A 26,462-nucleotide genomic window follows, 5' to 3' on the forward strand; every position below is an offset into this window, starting at 1 on the left:
TATATAGGAGTAATTTCAAGGTCCTAGAGAATTTTATGACTTACAAGATGATACGTATTTTATTTCTACGATAGTTACCACCCATAAAGGATATGAAACATTCAAATGTACATTGATTTACTTACGAAAAGTAAAACATTATTTTTCGCTCGTAGCGGATCTCGGTGAAAAGGGCAATTTTACTGTAGTATCTAAAAAATTTAGCTACAGATTAGAAACTAACTTTATGTTGGACTATCAAAATAATCATGTAAGACGTTCAAGCATGATGATATTGTTGCAAAAAGTTTTGACATTCTAGCAATTAGTTTAACGTCCAATATAAATTTTTTAATGGCTCAGCATAAATTATTTTCAGATCTGTATTTCAGTAAAATAGTCCTTATATTTTTCAATTTCCATAAATTGCGCGCCGATATGATTGTCGGATTTTAAAACGCGATCGTAAATTCAAGCTAGAAATAACATCTCAATTAACTTGATCGTCAAATTTAATAATGACGCTACGAGCATCTCAAAATGTTGTAAAAATCTTATTGTGAAAATTATCAGTCAAGATTTGAATCTAGAATCTCCCTCATTTCGTGACGAGCATTTCGTACCAATTCAGTTTACGATTGCGTTTACGATTTAAAGTCCGACTACCATATCGTCGCGTAGTTTATGGAACTGAAAAATAAATTTTATACTTGATAATTATTAAATGCCAATATCCCCTTTGATCGAAAAAAAATGGCATATCTTACAATATTTCTCGTGTTACTCACATATCGGTCTAATATTCAATTTAATACCGATTTATATTGCGGAACGTCGATAAGAAAGTGAACTGACAAATTCTGCAACTATTTGCGCTGTAAATAAACAATTAGTTTGACGTTATTGAGATATCGTTTTATATTATTACTTTTAAATGAGTTTGAAAGAAAGAGTGTTCTAGTTTCTACAAAGTTATCGAAGAACAGTTTGAGAGAGTATGCGTAAGTGCGGCGAGTGGGATTATACGTTTTTTCGCGACAAGACGATAACGACGCTTAATTGCATAAAGCAATAAAGAAGGATAATAAAAGTGTCTGTGGAGGGAGGAAGAGGGGAAGAGCACTTGTCGGTGGACGTTTTCTCTTACCGCTTGCCACTCAACGCAATTTTCTTGTCAGCAAATTTCCCCTTACCTCTCTTGGTTTTAAACGAGAGCAGCAACGTCTCGAACAGCTCGAAGTTTTCCTCGGTTATTTACGAGTAGATGCCAATTACAATAATCGGCGAATATTTCCTTTCCGTTCCCCAGGCGTTGCCAGATGCCGCAGTTGTCGTCAATATCCGAGATGGAGCTCGGCCCCTTTGAAGTTACACACCGTCTCTATATAAAAAAACGTCCGTGTAACGCAAGTTGTCCCGTAGCGCAAGACTTTTCCTTTTTTTTTTTATACCTTATGGAAACAAATATTTTACTCTAAAAAGAATATGATTAATTCTTTTTTAATACTTGATTTTTTTAACGAATGTAATGTACATCGAATAAAATGGCATACACGGTATAAATTGGCGTGGGATTCAATCAAATGAAATATAACATAACTAGTTATTGAAATAATATTCGCTATGCAGTTTGTAGTCAAACGAAAACTAATATTCTTTTTAAAGCAAAAAGTAGTAATATGACACCCATTTACATTTTATTCAATAATTTTGTTAATAATCAATATTTTCGAGAAAAAAAATTGTCGCGTACACAATTGTCAAATAGGCAATAAAGGTTTTCAATATTGTCTTCTGAAAAAAATATTCGAGAGATTTCAGAGAAAATTACGTTTTGGATAATTCAGTTCGATACGGAGTCTGAAGTTTTCAGAGAACTCCCAATAGATGTTTGAGGGACTCAGCAGAGGAGAAACCAGGACTCGAAGCTTTCGGAGGAAAGTGCGATAGACGTTCTTTTGTCTTTCTTACGTCAAGTTTCGTTTACCTTTTATCTGTCGCAACTGTTTTAGCAAAGCGACCGACCGCTATAAAGATGAGAGAGCAATATTCTGGGCAAGAGAACGATATTCTTGCTCGAAACTGTGCTTTGAAAAATTCAATGTTATTCTACAATCAGTTCTACAAATCAGTATGAACAGAAATAAATGTTACTCGTGACGGGTGAGAGAAATGTTCGCTTTAAATAAAATTTGCTGAAAATTTTTTGACATAACGAAAATGAATCTGGCTGTTTCTGTTTAAGATAAATGTACGGAATTGCGCTACTTTGAGAAAGAACTAATTTTTGACAAGTTATTTGAAAAAAAAATAAATAAATAAATAAATAAATAAATAAATAGTGTTAGGTAAGACTAAATTTTATTCAAAGTTAACATTGTAAATTAGCGAAAACGTATATAAAAGTTGAAAATAAATATTTTCAATAAACAATTATTTTTATATTTTATATTAAAAGAATTGAGCGTGAACTATTGCAAATGTCCTGAATTACGAAATTCAGGACATTTGCAATTCACATTTAATTACATCGAAATTTTAGGTTGTTCCGATTTACGCCACTTAATAGGTACCAAATGACGCTACTCTGTCTGTGTGCTGGCCATCCCTGTGATAATATGTACAAAAATATGTGTAATTATGTGATTCTTTACTATTTTATCATTTTTTAAACATATTAATGGTGCAAAACCAGAACACTTTTGTATTAACCCAAAATTATTTGATTTTATCATTTTGCAGACTATATTGTCGTAGCGACAATTAAAAAATAAACTTAACCATGGACAGTTTGGTAGACAGATTCTCGACATGGGTTTGGGAACCGACATGGGAACCGCTTTTCACGAAAAATCACATTATATGCGTTTACTTACATTAACGGAGCTATTTGATATTCTCTAACAACGGCTTTTCGGTAATGTTTAGACACTATTAATCAACTGTGTTTTATTTTATTACGGGCACAAAACAAATTACGGTGTCGTCATTCGGGTCAGTGGCGTAATTCCGTACATTTTCCTATATAGTAATTTTCTCGTCGTATAATTTAGTGACAAATTGTATTATTCCATGATTATGTATATACAGAAATAAGTAGAGACGTAACGGTTGCGCGTATTCTACCAAAGGGAATTTAATATTAATTTTCAAACTTCCATTTTCACCGTAACAATCTAACACAAAGGACCGCAATAAGTCCATTATTACGGTTGTTCAAATCAAACAACATAGAGAAATGGCCGCGACTGTAAAATTGCAACATTAAGCTAGCGCGATGGGATCACTCTCAATTACCTAACGGTCTCTCCATTATTAACGATCCCCTTTAAAATGTGTATCAGTAATGAATGTATGGGTGAAATTTGTCGCGCACGTCGATATAATTTGAAATTTATTAATGCACGACGAGCAGCCGACGAGCCGGGGCGATGAGAGGCCGATATTTAATATTTATTAGATCGCGACTGCGAACCTATTTCGCGGCTCCCTTTATAAATCCACCAGGTCAAAGGAACACCGAGAATTCTTTACGGTTCGTTTTAGCTCTTCAATAACGGACCCGTGGCAGGATACGTGACGAGAGATTTTCCAGCGAATTTTATGTCAGTGACCATCGGTTCCGCGGCACGTGGACGTATCCGTAAACTCATTCGAATCGTTCCATATCAGTCATTGTGACAGCGACACGGTTTAACGACATCTAACTCGTCCGATATACCGTCGTGCGCGGAGAAAATATTATAGGATAAATTACACAAACAATATTATTAACAATATTTTGTAATAAAGCTGAATTATGGCGATATTATAGTATTTATCTCGGAAAAATTGGCAATCACTATAGAAACATTTTCATCGTCACACATTAATAAAAATTATAACATATATTATGAAATGTTGCATCGTATTTAAATCTATGAAACGAACATGAAAATTGATAATTTTATTCTAACAAGTCATCGTATTAATATTTTTTGCAATTTTGAAAACAGTAAGATTTTGCAGTAAAACATATAATTTATGTAAAATGAAGCACTCAGGTTAGTTAGATTTGTTTCAAATTATATATTATAATATTCGAAAAATTATAATCATTCTTTTATAAAGACACAACGACTTTGAATAAAAATGTTGTAATTTTTATCGTAATATCAGTATCGTAACATCAGGATAACAATAACTTTATAATGTAATCTATATCACAATATTTTCCCCGCTCGCAAAAGGTTGTAAAAGGTTTATTATTGCGTTTTACTTTTTAATCGCTTTTCATAAGTTGACGATACATCCTCCTCTTTTCTTTGTTATTGCAGAACTTTTCTTCTTTCACAAAATAGTATAGAATCTCTTTTTCTCTCTAAGAAAGTTATTGAAGATAACGTTGCTTGAGGACTCAAGGTAAACACCCTACACTTATCTCTTGTTCTTCGTACAGGTTACTTTTATACCTCGTTGCGTCTTCGCGTATCCACGTGCAAATCTGCGCATCTGTGAGAACGAGCTCGCTCGTTGTTCCTTCCTGGAACATATTTTTGATAGTGATATAAGAGCAAATGAAAAATATCGACCTCACGTGGCTTATATAAGCTGAAAAATATCGCGTTACCTGGCTCATACGCTGAATATATCATCACGTCCACACACATACACACATACACGTATATGTTATGAATATAGAATGTCCACGAGATTTAACTGTTGACTTAATATTCCCTCTACCCACTTCTTTTTCTCGCCGACATTCTTATCGCGCGAGTAGAACTCTGGCTAAGTACGACTGATAACGCGTCAATATTTTATGTGAAAGTTGTCGAACGTAAATTGCAATTTTGTAACGTTAATTTTTCATTACTGCATTCATATAAATTGGTATTTTGATTTAATTAGATGTTCATTGGGTGTACTAAAAAAATATTCTCTATCTTTTTATCAATTTTTTTTATAATCGAAATTGCATGTACGTAAGAGCGCACGTAATAATTTTCTATTTCGCTATCCCTTCAGACATTTATGCATACACATACGTATGTACAATTTCCATAGAAACAACCTCTTGTAGTAACGACTCTCTTCCATCTATTCATTTTTGAATTATGCGCGAAAATGTTCCTCGTGTTCATGAAAATACCTCATTAAAATTAAAATTAACGTTATAATTTTACATAATCCATTATGTGATATCCCATTGTCTGACAAAAAAATCTCGAGATAAATGTACAGTCCTTCGTACGAAGCAACTTTTACCTCTGGTAGGGTTCGACGACAAAAAAATGTGAAGACCGCGTTGAGGCAATGAGCGGCAAAGGAAAAGTTTAATAACCGCTCTTAGGCGACAGCGTGGGCGCAACAAGAATAATTGACGCAAAACCGCCACGGCAATGGTCTTCGCGGGCGTTGTGTTATGATTTATGCTTCATCGAGAACACGCCGGCCAACTCCGCTATGTTCGTGCAGTATTACTGTCGCAGTTTTACCGGCCATTAGCCCCATGTATGATGCATCCCTTTACGGTTTACCACTTTATTAACACTTCGACCGTCGCATCGAAGGTGAATGTGAATGTATTCGTACCTCATCGAGGCTTACGCTACTTGTATATGGATGATAATCTCATTTTCCATTTATTTCGCATTTGTACTTGTCACTCGTACGTCGTTAATGCGAATTGAAGAAGTTTTCTCTAGCCGGAATGATAAAAAGTAAGCAATTTTTGCTGGCATTAAAAAGAAATCGAAAAAGTGTTTATAGCTTAAATTTTGTGTACTTCTCGTATTAAACTTAAGCAATATTTTAAAACTCATTTTTTGCATTTTCTGTTATTATAAACTGCAATAAAAAAAAAGAATCAAATTATAAATTCAGTGGTAAGGGTAAAAGAGAAATTTATACTTTGAATTTATACATGTACTTTGAACTTTGCTAATTTATTATTGTAATATATTATGAATATTAATCCAGAAAATTTGTAACTTTCGAGCAAATCAAATTAGTTTTACACACGTATTTGTTTTGAGAAGTATTTTTTATAATAATTATATTTAGCTTGAAAAGAAAACTTTTAATTTCTTGCTTTTTTAAAATACTGATCTTGATTACGCAACTTCCATAATAATAAGAAGTCTCAGAAGTGAAAGAAAAATTATGCTACCTAAGTATACTAAAAAGTATTCTACTCAAAGCGACGCGAGTATAACGATAACATATATTTGTTTTTACAGGAACCGTCCAATAGAGGCCCTCTTCTCGCTCAAACGCCCCTAAGGCAGCTGTCTACGGTGAGTCTTTGCGTCACTTAATTCTTTTTTGCACTGCTTAACTCATAAACCCGATTGCCCAATAACAACGAAAGCAGCAAGCTTTTACGGACCGTGTTTGCGCAAACAAGAAATTCCGCTTTTACGTGTAAATCTTCTTGAGAAATTTATTATGCTTATAAACAATAATAAATCATTTCTCAGCAGCTAGTAAAATGAATTAAAAATGAATTCACTATCCTGTTGAGTTATAAAATAAGATAAAGTTAAAACAAACAAATAATAACGGCAATGATAATAAACGATGCCGAGAAACGGCAAAACGGAAGTTATTTTTGTGCGTCGAGATATAATTCGCGACTATCCCGCTTGAAGATCGCTCCAAATCCGGAGATCACGCGAATTAAATTAATTATAGTACGCAGCGAAGATAACGATATGCTAATTCGTACGTAAGGACGACGAGTTTCATGGCGTTAAGCCCCGTAATTGCGAGCGCGACGACAATACGTAACGCTGTAACGAACCGGGTTACGGCAATAACCCGCGCCAACAGCGCCAATTAATTTATTATAACAATTCTACCTTTCAGTTAGTAAACAATACCGGCGACGGGAGGAATTATGTACCGCGAGACTGCTGTGTCATGTCTCGGCGTGTGCGATTGCGTCCGTGTGTCTGCCTCGGTGTGAGTGCGGCGCGTACCTAATAATAATTCCGAAGTGACGTAATTAATTCGCCATTGATCGAAATTTGAAATTCCGGCGAAACTAAAATCCTCCGTAAATTGCTAAGCTGTTTCAATATTCAACGATTAATAAACTTTTTGGAATGAGCTTTTTGGAAGTGTTTCTCAAATTAAGTCGTTTTTTTAAGAAATTTTTTGAATGAACAAAATATTCTGAAGATCGCAAGAGAGAAAGAGAGAGAGAGAGAGAAATGTTTTTTTTATTTGAAAATTTTGTGCTAAATTTAAAGGACATTTTTTTAATTTAGTTACTCACAACTTTAAAATTGTTAAGGAAACATTTATTTTATCGAGAAAAATGTCCAATTAAGGATTGAAAACTTTGGATAAATGATGAGAGAATAAATTTTTGAGAGTAGATTCCTCGGAAGCGAAAATTCGACTTCAAATCGAAGTCTGTATAAATAAATGATTGATTCATTAGATCTGGAACATTTTATGTTCTGAAAGAGAGAAATGAGCGATAGTTGGGGATCGGCTTGAGCCTTGTCCCTCGCCGTAACCGATCGCGTTTCTTCAACATTCCAAGAAGCGTTAAACCAGAAACTGCGAGGGCGGAATACGCTTGGAGAACTTCGTGTCTAATGGTTCGTAAAATTGAATGTCGTGCACGTCGGGCAGGAATAATAATTGATAATAACTACGAAGTAACGAAGATATGACGCGTTAGTCGCTTGCCAGTCATGGCTCGTTCGTTGCTGAGAATTTTCGCGAATCTAACAAGATTAAAGATGTCAATATTAAAATATTTCAGAACCAAATAAATCGTTCATCTGTAATTAATCAATAATTCTTCATTATCCGTTGTTTAAACTACGGGAACGTAACAAAACACACGTCATCCTTTTTAGTTTACACGCGCATGATGGATTTTATCAATATTAAAACTAAATATTGACGATATTATTAATATAGATGTATTGCACGTGTTACATATTTTTATGAGGAATAACTATTTAAAATTTGCTACAATAAAGTTATATACATGCATAAATACAAAATTTGTAATAAATAAGTATTATATTAATTTCATTAATTTTCTCTCTCAGAAATTTTTAAATAATTCAAATTTTAACATTTTTATATAATATTGCAATAGATACGTCGAAAACATGATCATTCTGTTATAAAATTAAATATTTTATAAAATAAAACTTTACTAGATAATTGAATACAATATTTTATACGTATAGTTTTAAAATTGTGAATTAATTTAATTTGCAAAGCCTAATGAAAAACTTAAAGGTTGCAGTAATATCAGAATTGTAACTAAAATTAAATATCAAATATTAACATCGGGAAAAGTTTTTCTCTGCGCGCTCAAAATAAATTATATTTACACAAAAGGATTATTCGGTTAATTTCCACATTATATTATTGTATTATTATTGTTAATTTTTGTTATTTAACTGTTTTGTTATTTAGTTCATTACGTGTAGATGATGTGGAAATTATATTAATCACCATATATTAAAACAAGATTAAAAATTTCAATGTATACTTGTACATTTCGGTTGAAAAAAATTGAGATTTGAGTAACTGATTCTGTTATATCTGCTGATATTAATATTGTAGATAACACACCGAAAATGTACTATTCAATAATCCAAATGAATATGTACGACCAGAAAAGAGCAGTACGTATAATTATACTATCGAATCAATATCAAATTTGACTTTAATAAAATTGCTCGCACAATTATAAATCTTTCACGCTTATTAAATTGTCAAAATATACAATTTTCACAATGACAGCTGATACGAAGTAACGTGTGTTGATACTTATAACGAGCGTGATATAATTTATTTTAATCTTCAAAAACAAATCAATTTTTAATCGCAAATAAAATTACTTACATAGTAGTAGTAATTCCTATTTATTAAAAATATTAAAATACATAACGTGACAGCTGTTTGCGAAATAAGTAATGTAAGCATTGCCAAAGAATTGATCAGCATTGAAGAAACGCAAAAGAGAAAATTCCAATTATATACATGCTTCTTTGAAGAATTAAAAATTGTACTATTAGTATAAAATAATTAGCACTAATTTTACTAATTAGTATTAAAAATTGATTTAGGCAGATTTTGCATTATAAAATAATCTTAAAATAAATCTTATATAAATTAAATATAAATAATAAATGTACTTTTATAGTTTTTTTAAATTCCGAGAAGAGTGAAATACACATGTGCAATATTTATCAAAATTTAATTCGTAAATTGGAAAACAAAGTTGTATATTATGTACACAATGTAAACTGTAAATCTGAATTATCATATCTCCCGACAATTTAAGTCTACATGCAAAATTAAAGCACGTATTTAACTACCGATTACTGCACACTTTGTACGACAATACGAATTATAATAAAGACGATTTTTATATTGTTTTATCACGCGCGCACAAGTAAGTTGGCGTGTTTCCGGTTGACTGCGATGCGCTAACTGCATCTGGAGTGCAATGAACGCGAGTTCGCGACGAGGTAGTCGAATAGCAGAAGGGTTAAAGAGGCCGCGGGGGGTGAGATGTACACTGCTGCAAAAGCAACGACCGGGGCTGACCTGAATCTGCGGACGGTGCGATGAAAAGGGAACGACAAAAGCTGCGATCTGCGGCACGAGAGTGAAAATACTAAAATAGGCCGCGAAACTACCTTTCTTCTCTCTCTCTCTTTCTCTCTCTCTCTCTCTCTCTCTCTCTCTTTCTATATATATATATATATATGTGTGTGTGTGTGTGTGTGTGTGTGTGTGTGTGTGTGTGTGTGTGTGTGTGTGTGTGTATGTATATGTACACACACACACACACACACACACACACACACAATGTGTATGTGTGTGCGCGTTTTCATCCCTTCAAATTGTAACATATAGCAGCCAATCGTGTTAAGGATGTTTTAATCCAATTCGAGCTAAAAGTTAACGAAATTTAAAAACTGAAGGTTTCTCTGAAGTTTACTCTTTTTTTTCCTAATGAACAATAAAAAATTTTAGTCGCGGATGCCCGAATTTTGGCTCTGAAACTAGTTACAAAGAGGAAAACAATAAAAAATTTGATTTATAATATTTTTTGCAGCTAAAGTTAGTATATTCTGCTGCAGGATTAAACAAATAATTTTTAAACGAGAAAGTGAATCTAAATGAATTTTTGCTTGAATATTCATTAGAGTTTCATTAGTATATGTACAAATTTTGATTTAATTGGTAATGCTACTTCCTCATAAAATTTGCAAATAAGTACTGCAAAACGTGATTTTAAATACATAAGAATTATTAGTAAACAAAAAATTAAATAACTTTTAAACCAATAAATAAATTATACTCAATTTTTATATAATGCTCGAATATAATACTGGAATATTCTTTGAAAGTTTTATATATTTTTTGGTAATGTCTTAATACGTCACGCATATATTCTTAAAGATCAAAGAAAGTGTACAGTTGTGATTTGCGCTATTTAATGTTTAAGTGATGTCGCAGTAGAAAGAAACGATTTTATTTGTGATATGAAAACGTGAAATCACTCGCATTGCGGTGAGAGGGTATGAATTTACTTTTGAGTTTGCAGAAGGAACATTATTTGCCATAATTGAAAGCAGAAACTTTGCAATACATAATTTTTGTAGGAAATAGATCCGGCCTTAAATCTGTATTCTTTTTTAGAATGAAGAAAGCACGATCTCCATTTTCTGTAGAGATTACGCGTTGCGAAGCTTCATGGAAAGCTCCGTGATTTCCATTTTTTAAATATGGATTTGAGACAGTTTGAATATAAGTTCCTCAATTTTCCTGCGAATAAACTCGCGACAGCGGAGAGATGAGTAAAACAACGTCGAATAAAAGGGTAAACACACGTATTATAAACCCCCGCACAAATCCCGCGCAGAAAACAACGCGCAGTTTGTTTTTAATTTAAGCGCAACGCAAGTCCCGAAGATAAAACGTGAAACGGGGGATAAATCGCGTTAAAGTTTCATATCTCCACTGCAGATGATTATTAATGTTTAACGTCGCCCTACTGCACTCTTTTCATCCCTCTACAGCGCAAATTGCGAGTAACATCACCCCGTAGACATCGTGAAGGGAGGAGGCAGATGATAAGATCGAGTAGTGGAAGGGGAAGGGGGGAGAGAGAAAGAGAGAGAGAAAAAAAGGAAAAAACGATACCAAAATTCATCGATGTAATCGAGATCGACGTTGTCGATGGTAAAAGTTGAAGGGTATAAATTTCACCGTGACGCGGAGGAGTATACCTGCGAGCGTTAGTTACGTCACTATTGTGCAGCACGTCGGAGAAGCTCCGAAGATCCGAAGACACCCGCCAACTGCGGGGACTTCGGGACCGGGGCAAATTAGTTCCGTTCGAATTTCGTGTCGTAATCCCTGGGCACGCGAGAAACGTCAGAAAGAACGACGTTCGTATAAAGCATCCTGTACACCCGCTCCTCCCCCGAGGATTCTCGCGAACGTGAGAGCTTTGCATGCCGCCCGATCTGAACGCTCACCACTGTACGTGCTTCCGATTTTTAAACAAAATATCGCGCGCACGCAGTCTAGATCGAAGCGCAGAACATGCTACGCTCTTGAATGTTTTTTTTTCTTTTTTAAATGCGGATTAGAAGGAACTACGTTATTCAAGCGTGATACAATAATAAAAATAAAATTTTGAAATATTTCAGAAACGTCGTATTCTTCGCGTTCTCTGATTCTTTTCGTAGTACAGGAGGAAGCAAGGGTATGACGTTTGTACATCGCTCGTGGTTAAATAAATAAAATACAAGCAATGTATATATAAAAACAGGATGATTTTTACACGCGAGGATATATACTTACATCTTTTTATTTGACATTTTATTCCATTCCTCCGCCGTGAGTTTATTCGTAAGAAAATTGAAGATCTTATTTTCAAACTGTCTCAAATCCATATTTAGCAAATGGAATGAAATCACGAAAGCTCTACAAGTCTATGGAAGACTTATAGATTGCTTTTTTCTTTTTTCCTTTTCTTTACAAGTATATATGCGTATAAAGAAAATGAAATTCATCTTTCGGGCATTTTTACTCTTGAGATATGCATTTCCATAATAAAAACCAACTAGAATAAAATTCGAACCAAAAAACTTTGAAGGGATAGTTTTCCACTAACATCCATCGTATCGCGGGATCGAAGTTTCTTCCTCGAGAATGGAGCGCGTAAAGATTGGCTGTAGAACTTTCTCATTCAGATGTGCTTACAAAGAGCTCTGGCCTGGTTGCGTCCGCGATAGATGACGATTCGAACAAGAAACTGACGAGCTAGTTTTGGACAATCTTATCTTAACAATATAATAATGAATTTGGTTAGACTGCACTAGTGCGCACTGGCGCATATTAAAGCTGCTGTACACTGATCTAATCTTATTTAAAAATAAAATACAAAGTGCCTTGAATGATAAAATATATATTTTACCAAATAGCATAATAAAATATCGATTGGGGATTTCACAATTTAATCTGTTTATATATTTATATTAAATACGTATCCTTCGTCGATCAGTGTTAGGCGGTTTTAATGTGCACCAATGCGCCCTGGAGTGTCCAACCGAATTCGCTATAATATTACGTTCGGTGTTTGAAATTTATTCATTTGCATTCTGCGAATTATACAAATGCAGTTTGCAGAAGCTCAATAATCTTTTACTATTGAATGATTTAAACAAATGATATTTCAAATATGACTATTTTTTTTCTATTTGTGCTGTCGATGAATTATTAAGAGGAGAATTTTGTCTTTTCTGAAATAAAGTTTTATAACATTGCAGTATAAATATTAAATAATGACTAAAGCAAAATGTGTAACTTTTTGCTCTCTCTTTGTGATATATTTACATATTGCGTACATATTGATATTATCAATAATATAAGGATTTTTAGCCATTCTCATTTTTTAAATGTGTTGATAAGAATTTTTATTATAGAATACTTCGGTATTTACGCCACGCGAGGATTTACGCCACGAAAATCAGAAAAAATAGAAGTGGAGTTAACTTGCTTTCAACCACTCTGTTGTTGTTTTTGTTGTTATGTTATTAATATTTGTATTTTAATTTTTTTTTACTTTTAATATTAACGAAACCATCGTTGAATTAATTTGACATTATTTTGAATAGCGCAGCGATGTATAATACAACCTACGTAAAATGATTACTCTCTCTGTAGTAAGTAGGGGAGAGGGGTATAAGATGACTTTTAATACCGAGTAAGGAGAAAAACAGTCAAATAAAGTTAAAAATTACACTTATGAATAAAAAAAGATAAATTATAATATAATAATCTTTTATTTTGATATTACAACGTAGTTAAAGAAAATCGTAAATTAAACGAAAAATATTTATGTAATCTGAAAAAATAAAATCATTAAAATTGTGATATACATTACGATATATATTGCGATTAAAATTGCGTTACATGCAGTCAGAATGCAGCTGTGCACAAATGCATTACCTTGCTTATGCACAACTTTCGTCATCTTACCCACAATCGCCGTATTTATTTGTTTATAAAATATGAAATGTTATATACACGCAATACGAAAATTGAAAAATATAAATACATTATTGTATACGTTTTTAGCTATACAATATTGTGATTTTATAGAGAAAATGAAAATATTTATTATAATTATGTTTAAAAGTTATGGATAGGTACTTCCAAAACACATTTCTTATTATATTATATGTATTCTTATGGACAGATTGAAATCAAACTACCGCAGATTATCTGTTACCATCTAAAGTCTCTAATAAATTAAGCATCGGTTCGTTATTTGTTATTAACTTGAAAAAATTAACAATTCGTCATCTTACCAACTTCGTCATCTTATCTCCCTTTTTCTTATAAAAGGTTTATTGATTATTTCGTGATACATGAGCGTAGAGAGATAGTAAAAGATGGAGTACACGAAAATACAAGTGCTTAGCTCTTGTATTCTTTGTTCAAGTTGATCGTCTCGCCCATGAGTGGCTATAAATCCCATCCCTTTTGTATGATAAAAATGCATGTTTTTTGAAGATTTTTTTCAAAATATAAGAAAATGAATATTTTATATTTCTAATATTTGTTACAAGAGATAGTATGTTATGAAGTTTTTATTGATTCAGTTTATTTTCTTTAAACATAGTAAATAATACTTGATATATTAAATTTTTCTTAGGTGCGGCGTATATACCGAAGTTTCTCTGTATATTTGTCTCAGAATATAGATAACAGAAACGTTCAATGTTTGAATATTTAATTTTGATAATTTGACCATTGAAGATTTTTTCATGGCGTTTTACATAATTCTAGTGACTAAATGTATATTATCGAAAATTATTAATATTATTTTAGTATTATAAGTGCTTTTGAAAGATTGATTTTTCATACAATTGTTAATTGATACAAATATTTTTCATACAAATATATTTCAATACAAACATGTCGGCACGCATTACGGTAAACAATGTGTTATTATATGTAGCGTAATACTATATATTCAATGTAGATGTACTTCATAATTTCTCGATTGTCCAAACTTCCCGAAGTTCGTAGCGCTTGTGATGTTCCATCCGACACTCCCCGTCTTAAAGACGATGAAGATCACGTATCGCTTCGTTAAACGCGCAAGTTAAAGCGACGATCCGGTGCATGGTTGGCTGACTGTGTCCCTCCTATTTGCGGAATCGAGCCGTTTAGGACTACATTTTGTCGAGAATTTCCACCGGTGAAGCCGCGTAATAGCTTTCGGTAGTTTGAACGCCTACAGAGGTAATTTGTTTCGGGGAGTGAGCTGGGCGAGCGAGGGGGCGAGCGAGAAGCGGAGGACGTTCGTTTAGCCGTTCGTTCCTGGACGAATTTTATTGAAACTTTATGAACGAAAGAAGAGCTGTGTTCCAGATTCGGCACGACAGAAAGGAAATTGGAAACAGAAACAGAATCATCGCGGAAGCGATAACTCGTGCGATGAATCGTGCGCTTTTCAGGCAAATCGATTGTCCCTGTGTGTGATGGTAATAGTGGTAACCGCTTGAAATAATTGAAGAAAATGTAGAGAACGAGAGACAATCTTTCATAGAATATGTGAAAATTAGTGCGCTGAACGATATTGAAACCGTTACGATATCTTTTGTATAGGTATTATTCAAAAAATGTTCTTCTCACACATTTTTTATCGTTTTATATCTTTTTTTACTTGGATATTCTTTCTAATGAATTTTGATATTGTTTTTAGAAACAGTGATTTCAGTGAACACACAAGTTTTTAATAATTAGTTTTTATTATATGTAATTGATGCAAAAAAAAAAGATTAGATTTCCGCCGAAATTGCTTTGAATCAAGATGATATTCGCGCTCTTTCGAGCTTCAAAAAATCAATTATTATTTTTTAAACATTTTTCAATCATTTGAATCTTGAGAGAGAGAGAAAGAGCACATTAAAGAGAAGAGATTTGCAAAAGTTTTTATTAATTGTTTGCAAAATTTTTAATGCATTTCTACAAAAACATTAAAAACTACGTTACAACGTTTTGTTTTTCAAAAAAATTTTCAAAAAATTTAGAAATGATACTGAAAGCGAGAATATCCTGTTAGATCTTCTCATTAAATTTTACAAAATGTCTCAAAAAGCCATGCGATTTATCGTGCGATCTAGTTTAATCTAATTTGCTCAAAATTTTTGGCAGATATTCACATGTTTGTCTCTCGTCTAATATACAGTCAAATACAAATTCCAATTTTTTGATTTTCTAATAAAAAAAAGTCTTGAACAAAGAGACAAAGAACTCGATTTTTTTCAAAACTTAATTTTTGCGAAAATTAATTTTTCAGTTTAGTTATAAATTAAATGAGAACGATGTATAGATTTAAATAATTTCCTTCAACTTTTTTATTTCAAATAATTTATGCAAAAAATTTTATAAAAGAATGTAGAAATGATACTGAAAGCGAGAGTATCCTCTTAAATCTTCTCATTAAATGTCACAAAATGTCTTGAAAAGCTTTGCGATTTATCATGCGATTCATTTTCTTTAATTTGTGTGACATCTTTCCTTACTTAGAGGACAATATTCCTGTAAAGTGGTTCATTATGATCGTTGACACTACATTTGCTTGTTGTTTAATCGTTATTGAGAGGGGGAAGGGAGAGAGAAGAAAAATGTAAAAGAAAGAGATGATAAGGAGCCATATTTTTCGGCTCGTTTCGCCATTCGTCACGACCAAAGAGACGATTGATATGCTGAACGAGTTGTCCCCGACGACGTAGATGGATGGCATCTAGATTCCGTGGATCGCAGGTGCGATTCATAGTATTACCTAGAACTCTTCCTTTATTATCGACCTCTTTTCTGTTCGCATTATTCATCCTCTCATTGCGCTGAATTTAGGAAGCTAAATAACTGCGAGGGAAGAGAGATAATTAAAAAGCTTATTATAATTAGAATGTCAATTTTTATTGCCCCCACCCCCTTTCTCTTTAGTATGTTTAAAATATTACTCTATTTGAGGAAGTAATCGAAGAATGATCTACTTGACAAACAAATTGAAGTAAGACTCTGAAATGTAAAATCGATAGATAAAAACAGGCGAGAAAAACTAATACGTAGTTGTAGGAAGTAAACAACAAATTTTTCCAATCAAGAATCTGTCGATTTATCCGATGACCATATAGCTTTATTAACGAATGATGAACGAACGAACGAATGTATGTTTCACTTTGGAACCTTTCTCAGTGGGTTTTAAGTTCGAACATCGGGATTCTCTTCGTTGGATACAAAGTTAAAGTCAAACAAATTCGATCAGAAATACATAAATCAAGATAGAATTTTTTATCTGGTCTGATTTACATATTTTCAACTGATTATATTTACTTTGATTCCGTCAAAGTTTCGATGACGACTATGCCACAACTTTTTCATTAATTTAAATAATTAATTTTTAATTTTAATAATATCAATATTTTGATATTTACAAGAACAATACAAAGCGCGCGCCATTTATTTTCCACTATACATTCCTAATAATAATAATAATATACATATAAATTTGTATTTATACAGGGTGTCCGGAAAATTGCCAACAATACTTTGGAAATGATTCGGGAAAAAGAAAGAAGAAAAGCTATACAAACACAGATCCGGAAATAAGTCGTTTTTGAGTTATAGTCACTTTTATGTTAAAAAAATCGTAATTTTATAATTATAATAATCATAATTTATTTTATGCTTGTTTAACAGAAAATTTTACATTTCAATAAATGATCAGCAAGTTCTATAATCATAATCTAGTGCCGTTGCTAAGACCTCCATTAAATCTCACTGAACTTTCTAATTATTGATCTAGTCCGAGAAAAAAATTTCCAAAATTTTTATAAATATTTATTTGAATAGTATCGGTAAAATATTTACTTACGATCTATATAAGAAAAAATGACACTTAAATGAAATTAATAGTTTTTGTTTGAAATAAACACAAGTATATTTGCATTTAATAAATATTTCATTAATACTGTTTGAATGAATATTTTTTAAAATTTATTAATTTTTTTCTCAGTGTACAATTTGGTCCTGAACTTAGTTCATAAAGACGAAAAAAATGACGGAGACAAGCTTTTTATTAAATTAAATTTGTTTTTAATACGTATATTCAGAAAAAATTTATTGAAAATTTAAAATATTTATTCCGATACGTTCAACTAAATATTGTGTTAATTTAGTTACGTAAAAAAGGTACAATTCATTCATGTTAATCGTTGAAATTCTTTAATGAAGAATCAACTAAACGAACTCAATATTTAGTTGAATGTATCGGAATGTATATTAAATAGTTTAGTCATATTTTTGCCAAAATTTGTTTATTTGTTAAAAGAGTTCCAATTTTGCACTGAAATGTTTTTTCGTATATCATTAATAAAGCGATTATTAAACTGATTGATTAATCGATTGACTCTTAATTGGATATTTAGTGTTTATGTTCTGTCAACAATAAGTATTGTTTCTCATTGTTTGATCCGCTTGAATCATTAATTTCAGCAAATGTATTTATACTTCAATCTGGTTTCCCAAAGAGTAAATCATCATATTTCTTGAGCTACAATATTAAATTTATACCTTTCATGCCACGTTATAGTAAAAGACATTCGAGAGTGAAATAAAGATCTATGTTGCCCGCTCCGGAACCACCAGTGATTTACAGCTACCGAAACATTAAAAGTCTCGTCTCTCGAAAACTTGTATTTGATACGACCTGATTTTAAGCCTTCGTTCGCTCGTGTATCTCAATTTCAAGAGGCACGTTGTTAGATACCTCAACTTTGCTGCTAGCTAACGATACATAAACTTCGTAGAATTGATCGTAAACTGCTAGTTGCCAAGATTTTTTCGCTTTTTGATACGCGAAGGGAATCGCGGTGCGGCCGAGGCGAGACCGAAAGAGAGGAAAGAGATAACTCAGCGCCGTGAGTTTTCACGGCATGGATAGCGAAGTTTCCCTTCCATTTCGTTGCTCCACGCCGCGCTTTCTCCTCCCCCTCGCCCCTTTCAGCCCCATCCCTGCAAATCACCGGCATGTTCTCGGCCCTACGTTGGGTTTTATGAAAATCCCGTTGAAGTTTTAGTCGGGCGAAATGGCGCTGCAAAAGTTCCGCGAACGCGGCGGCTGGCAGCGGCTTGTACGCTTTGTCTATTTGGCCGGTTTGTTCCCCGTTATTTCCCCTACAAAGAAAAAAAAATTTTTTTTCAACGAAAGGGGCGATGCGAGAAGGAATACCTTTTCACTCTTCTCTCTTCGGGAGTTTTCCGAGGGAAGAGCTCAGCCGCGAAGTATCGTTCGATGAATTATGTATATAAATCGCAATTGGCTTTTCACGAATAACAGTGCGCCACTGTGTACACGGAGCGAAGTTTCGAAACATCCCACCTTATTAATTCCAGATCCTTCGATCGCTTTCTAAGGAATTCTAAACTGAGAAACGTTTCGAGGACACCCATTACTTGCTTACCATCCGTTTTCTAATTTAAATAATATTTTAATGACTATTATATTTGTCTTCTATTTTTAATATGTATGTACGTGTACATATGTATTTTCAATAAAACGCACATAAATTAATAGGCGAAAGATATAAGGTCTGTAATTAAGAAAATAATATGTCGTTATCTAATTAAGTTCCACAAATGTTTTAATAAATTCTTAAAATTTTGATGAGTTATCTGACTCTCATGAAAAAACTTTCAAAAAACTTTTGCACATCTTGAGAGTAATTAATCTCCGTATCGAGAACATTTATTCATCATAATAGGGTTTCGAGAGTTTTTGAACGAGCCAGAAGCACGACCGAAGTTTTGACATTCAGCTAAACTTCATCACGATTGATAAATGAAAGAAACTTTCCTTATAGTTCAAGTATAATTAGAAAAATTAGCCGCTCTTGTTGTGGTTTCTGGTTTCTCTAATATTCATATTTCATCTGAAAATATATTTAAGTATACCTGTGATCGTGTGTATATACACAAATATCAGGGAGCGATAAAATAATCGATACAATTTATCTAACGTATAAAATAGATTCTAGAAATTTATTTAAAATATAAAATCAGAAATATGTATTTTTAATAAAAATTTCAAACGCAAAATAATTTTTTATGATTTTATTTATTTAAATGTACGTTAAGTATTTTTACGTAAACTATAACTGCATCATATGTATATTATATTAGAACTATATTATATATTATGTATAAAGCTGTTTAATAGAATTTTTCATTGATTGTAAAACCAACATCTCAAAATTAGCATCCTTTATACTTCTTCGATTCGATCTTATATATAAGGCCGCCTACAGATAAGGCCGCCATAGGAAAATTTTTCTACCGATGCAAACGACGATAAAGCCATTTTAAACTTAATAAATACGTTTAAATAGCAGTCTAAACAATGTAGTTTTATTTTTATCTTGAACGTATTGCGCACATTCTTTTGCGCAGCGTTTATAATATATTCAATTCATTAATACTCTTATCTTTTTCAGTTTTAAAGGAAAAAGAAAACTTTTTAACGCAAAATCATTTTGTGGAGTACCACTTTGCAATACTAGTTTTTGTTTTTTTATTTCAATAGAAAGTCAAATTTAATCCAAATTAACCAGCAGAAAAAAAAGACTTATTTAAAAAATAATTTTTTTTTAAATTTAAAGTAGACAATAAGAAGTCATAAGCAGTTGTTTAAAATACTAAATAACTATTTTATATATTTTTTTATTTAAAATACATATTTTAAATAATGTTATTTTAAATTCCGACCGATCTCTAATAAATATTATCTTATTTCTTATATGCATATGAGAAATAAATGGATTAACAGTAAGAATTAAATTAATTCTGCTGCTTCTAATTACATTTTTAAATAGAAGTTTAAAAGCGCACATATTTTAGTTAAACGAGAAATTGCAGATTTAAGCAACGGATAATGACATCTACCTTGCGGTGCGTTTCCGCACAAGTTTCGAACATCTGTGATCTACTTCATCGAGTCGTACGAGCTAGGCAGAATTTGCGCTGGTACGTGGCAGATTTAATAACGATTCGGAGTTGAGATCTCGTAGCTGAGCCTTGTTCGCAAATTCACTGCTAGTGGGTACGTGGGTATTTCGCCGACAAGATCAAACTGTGTTGCCACTAGGCAACGCGGCGATTATTCGTCTTTTCGTGAAATTTCTATTTGCTTCATCGCGACAAGCGCGAGGGCTGCGGGATTATCGGAGCGAGTCGATGATAACCGACGATAACGAGCGCGACCCGGCTCCCTAATGATCTATGTATCACTCCAACTATCTGGCGTAGCGGCCGAAAGTTCATCTTGTTATCGCGCTACCGGCGCAAACCTGTGCGACTTGATGGCCGCCATCTAACCGGCATAGGACAAGATAAAGTAACTTCGGTCGTAGCTGCTAACAGAACGTGACTCTTTTAGACCAGAATCGTAGACCCCGGCTTTGTGGTGCTCGCACGTTTTCACCGGAGATTCTATTAGTCCCGCTCGGGATCGAATTAAAACAAGAAAAACGAGCGCGCTTTCGCTGTAACGAAATAATGACGATGATAGAATTGATTTAACCATCAAACTTTTTCTGTGTGAAGAGTATGTCTCAGTCGAGAACTTTAGAAATGTCAAAAATAATAACGATATTGTTTTACAAAATTAACAATCTAGCTAATACTTGTAAGTGTACGTAACATGATCATTTAATATGATTTCGATGGAAGATGGATCAATTACAATTTCAATATTTACTTTTTACTTCGCGAAAAGGACAATTTGGCTGAAATGCAAATCTGAAAAGAATTAAGTTAAACCATTAAAAAATTTATATTGGTCGTTTAACTTTGTTACTAGAATGTCAAAATTTTTTGCAACAGTATTATCATGTTTGAACGTCTTACATAATTATTTTGACAGTCCAACATAAAATTATTTTCTGATCTGTATCTAGCTAAATTTTTAGATACTACCATAGAATTTTTCATTCCGTGTTCTTCAGTATCTTTAGCTTCATTGCCAAAGATTTGTTTCTTCGTGATATTATATCTCCACACAGTAATTTATTAAAGAAACGCAAAATTTCAAGCCTATAAATCCGATATTCTTTAAAAGTCACAGTGCCTCGTATGCTTTTACAATTGCGGATGGTTACTCGTCAGTGAGCCTACTCTATTGTACGTTCCACTTTCACGATATTACGCTACACGGCTTGGAGATGGAAGCGGGTCATTATGTTCCATCATGTTCCATTTAACAATATGACTTACCGGGGCAATACTGGGAAAAGTGACCGTCGTTTCCCTTGTTCCTCAGAGAGTAGGGCCAGCAAAAGGGCGGGAAGATGGTATATACGTGATATCCCCTAGAATCGAGCAGGAGAAGTCGTACCCATTGACCCGTGGGAAAAATCCATCGGAATAGAAAGACACGGCCGGCGAGGTCTAAAACTCAATTTGTCAGCGTGTCGTAGCTTTCGGGATCTTCTTCCCAAGAATACTGCCTTAGCCTTTTAGGGCCTCACGTCTCACCTAACGCTTACTCTCGTCATGTCATAGCAAAAGTTTCTTTTCCTCTTTCCTTCTAAATCGCATTACGCTTTGATTATAAAAAAAGTGTTCTATAACAAAAACACTTAAATAATCGAAGACAATTGCAGAAGATAATTACGGGCAAGACCCCAGGAAATTTTCTCTACTCAAAAAGGGAAAAAGGGCGAGTATGCTCAGGACAAAATTTATCTATTGTTGAATAATTTGAAAGAAAATCATTACAAACTGTGAAAAATATTTTTTATTGAATTACTGCAAATGATTTTTTGAGCTCTTTCTTTTAGCTCTTTCATAACCGACTTTTCTTGAGAAGAAAGAACCATCTGGTTTAATTATATTTTTAAAAGTTTTTGAGATTACTGAATACATAAATAATATCAGAACATAAAAATTCAATATAGGAGTTTTAATATGGCAGACGCAAAGAATTAAATAAATATCTTCAATCTCTGATGTAAGTTTATATTAAGTTTGCGTTGAGAAACTTTCTAATGAAGGTTGTATTGATTTGTTGGTATTGTTTGTATTCTTAAAGATCACAGAGAACAGATAAAATTTATAAAACAAAATTTAAAAATGTAATATAAAATGTATGATAAAATTAAAGATAAATAAAGATAGCCAAACATTTCTACGTAATCTATATTGCATATTTGTAAGGGCTAATCAATGCCTAGCACCGTTAAATTCTTCTGTTATTGAGATGCAATGATTTTATTATATCAAAAATCTATATGAGAAGTTAATTCAAGAAATTTTGACTCTCTCTCTCTCTGTCTTTCTATATAAATATTTTTTTATATTTTATTTATAATATTTTTTGTAAAAATTTAAATTATTTTACTTAAAATTAATATTTGTCTAATAAAATAAAAGGACAAAGAAGGTGTGTATAATTAAAATAATCAGATGCGAATAGAATGATAGGTATATCCACAAAGTACGTAAAATTTATTTTTTATCAAGTCCGCGATTGTGTTGAACATTTTTCTGTGAAAATACACTTTATCAAATCGTCGTGGCTGATCGTTTATTCGAATATATCGTTTATTCATAACTTAAAAACAAGGGGAAAACGTGAGATCGATAAAGTGAAGACGTGTTAGGTTGCAAAGCGAAGATCCATCCATGATGAAGGAATTAGATTATTCGAAATGTGGATGCTAAAAAATTCGTAAAGGGCAAAAGAATGGCGGTGGATAAAAGGTGCCGGCGCGTAGGTGAGTGTCGTAACGCGGAAAGAGAAAGTGGAAAGTCATTATCGCGACAAAGAAGATCGGAGCAATCGAGCCTAGTTCAAGTAGCCTATCAGTAAGCTTCAGCCGCTGCTAAAGAAGCTTCTTTCGGCAATTTGAGTGTGATACCTGGATGAGAAGATGGAATACCTTCGCCTCGGAAAAGTTGGTAGAAAAGTATCTGAAGAGGCTGTATTTTCCGATAGAAATAGAGAGAGAAAGAAAATTGACAATCTTCGTGAAGTAAAACGTAAACCAAGGTTGAACTTTTGAACGCGAGCAACACGAGAAATTCATTCACCGTACTTGTATATTTTTCCGAAAGCATCCCGCAACGCCGATGAAACCGGATTCGCAAAGCGGATGAGACGCGAAGCACGATCGCAACGGAAAAATTCTGACGAAAGTGTTGTGAATAAGGAGAAAGATCGCTGAGAGTTAAGCAGACTTTCGAGCAATGCTCCGAGGTTCTGAGATTTCCGCGAAAGAGGAGAATTACGGTCCCACGGGATCTCGGAAGAAACGGAGATAAAATTATAACCCCTATTTGTTTCCACTTTTTTTTTAACATTTCTGTCTCCCCGTTTCCTCTTTTCGACTTTGCACACAAAACTTCCGGCTTGAAACGCGGTTTTTTACTTTTTATGTATTTATTTTTTTTTATTTTTTTATTTTTTTTATTTTTTTTTATTTTTTAGAATCCCTCTTTTCCCTATTGTGAGGTTTTGCATACGCGCTTCACAGTCGTCCCCATTTTTTGCACGGGTAATTAGTTTTCTCTCTTGTTCGTTTCCTGCATCTCTTTTTATCGATCCCGTCATTCTCTTTGTTGGTTCAGTCTTTTGACTAGATCAAACGCGGGAATCCCAAAATGAAGTTTATCGAACGATCGGGAGTTGATAGGCATTTGTTCGATTCTAAAATGTTAGGTATTTTGTTTTCGTTGCTATTCAATAGGGACACGATAAAAGAGATTTTTTTTCTCATCAAAGAGAAGTATCTACGCACGTAAGTGTACGTATTGTATTTGACTAATTAGATGCCACTTATTTTTATATTAATCTTGAAATAAAATCGATTTTATGCGTCCCTAGGGAAAAAATTACTAAATTTTAATAAATATTTATTCAATTAATACTAATGAAATATTTACTAAATGTAAATATATATTTATTTAGTTATGAAAACCACTAATTTAAGTATTATTTGTTCACATAGAGTAAATATTTGTGTACCTCAAGTAAATATTTTATTCGTACAATTAAAAAATATATTTATTAAAATTTAAAAATTTTTTCTCTTAGTGTAGTCAACAAAATGAAAAAGGCAAAGCTAATGAATAAAAAAAAGAATATATATATATATATATATATATATAATATAAATATATAAACATACATGTGTATATCATAATTAAAAATATATATATTATGTATAAATAAATTTTAATTTATTATTATGATACTTATATCTCGTTTTATCTTTATCTCAAGTCTTTATTTTTGCATGACTGATTTAAGATCTCAGTCGCGTAAATAACTATGCCAAAGAGACAAAAATAATCTGGCATTTGAAAGCGCTTCTACAAAGGCGCCAGATAAAACGCAATAGTTCAGAATTTTCCAATATTTGGATACGTGACCTGCGGCGAAACCGCGAACGTAGCTCTGTGCTTGACGCCGTGTTATCGGCGTTGCACATGCAACGGTCCAACAACTATCCGCACGACAGGACTTCGTTTTCACAGACATTAAGGGGGTCTTTCCGTGGCCTCTCGAACTTTCGTCTGCGGATGAGAGACATGTGAACTTCCGTTATTGTCTCTAGTCTCTGCCCCGGTTTCCGGTTTCCTACATGATAAGCGTCGAACATGTCGCATGTTCCGGACACGTGACGCACGCGACGTCAGCTTTTAATGAGTTTCGATTAACCGACTGGCACGCAAACGCGTGTATTGCGTTAGCCTCATATTAACGTGATTTTAAATCCACTGTTGAATGCAATTCCCTCACATTACGAGAAAAATTGGAAGTTTAAAGCGAAATTGTGATAAATGCAATCGATAAATATAAAATTATATCATTTCATAAATTTACTAAATCAAAAATAAATTTATAAAAACTCGATTGTATAAAATACTATAAAATATCAGTCTTACACATTCGCATAAGTTTTTACATAATTTCTAAATATTAATTTTAATTGCCAAAAAATCTAATTGAATTTAATATTATATAATTGTAATGATAATGCAGGTATTTCAGTTTTTTGTACACTTATGTCGTTTCTTTTCGTTAATCTTCTGACTAATTTTAATATTCTCCAATTTGAGATATTTGAAGGTATTCGATTTAATCTGTCCATGTTGATATCTCTGAAACTTTTTTCCATATCTTCGATAGTTCCTGAGATATCGACGTGAACAGATTAAATTGGACATTCTGTATATATTATTTCTCAGAAAAAATTATTTTAGTTCAATGTTATAAAGCAAGAAAAATATTGAAATACGAGTAAGTGAAAGACGAAAAGAATTATTTGGCGCGTATAAGCTCGTAAGCTTATTATTGTACATGCTATTATTGAATGCGTTTTATTTACGCTAAAATACAATGTCGGTTACTGCAGTTAGGAGATATTTATCATGCACAAATATGATTTATAATTTTGCAGCCACATAAAAGCATTTTCTGTATTAAAACTTTTTCGGATAAACATATTTTTTTATACCAATTTTTTTCAATTGCATCTAGAACACACACATGGTTCTCTTCTCTCTGTTAGAAAAAAACTGAATACTACAATTCATCGTAATGTTGTTTTTTTTTACTATTATTTTATGATTTAAAAAGAAAATAACTTTAAATTGTTCTGTAAGAGTGTAAGACAAAGAGTATTGAACTATCATCACTAAAATGTGTACGTGTGTGTGTGTTGCCAAAATAAAAAATATTTCGGACCAACCAAATGGTAAAATGTTCAAAAATTTAGTATCTCCCTTTTATTCGGAATTTATCACGTTTTCTGCATTTAAATGATAATATATTTAATACCATACATTTTTAAACTGTGTAATGTGAAATTTATTGAAAATTATATAAATGTGTTTTAATTGCATATACATATATGAATAAAATG

The 26,462-nt window shown here is 32.7% G+C and overlaps 1 protein-coding gene across 6 annotated transcripts in view; it reads left to right on the forward strand.

Moving 5' to 3' along the window:
- Positions 1 to 26,462, forward strand: part of LOC105194771 (acetylcholine receptor subunit alpha-like) — a 119,207-nt gene that overhangs the window by 32,919 nt on the left and 59,826 nt on the right. For all 6 annotated transcript variants that reach the window (XM_011159862.3, XM_026131430.2, XM_011159863.3 and 3 more), the window contains one exon: positions 6,201 to 6,257. The gene's annotated coding sequence lies outside the window, so the exon portion shown is untranslated. The remainder of the gene's footprint in view (positions 1 to 6,200; positions 6,258 to 26,462) is intronic.

Source organism: Solenopsis invicta, chromosome 1, assembly GCF_016802725.1.
Source record: "Solenopsis invicta isolate M01_SB chromosome 1, UNIL_Sinv_3.0, whole genome shotgun sequence".
Taxonomy (NCBI): Eukaryota; Metazoa; Arthropoda; class Insecta; order Hymenoptera; family Formicidae; genus Solenopsis; species Solenopsis invicta.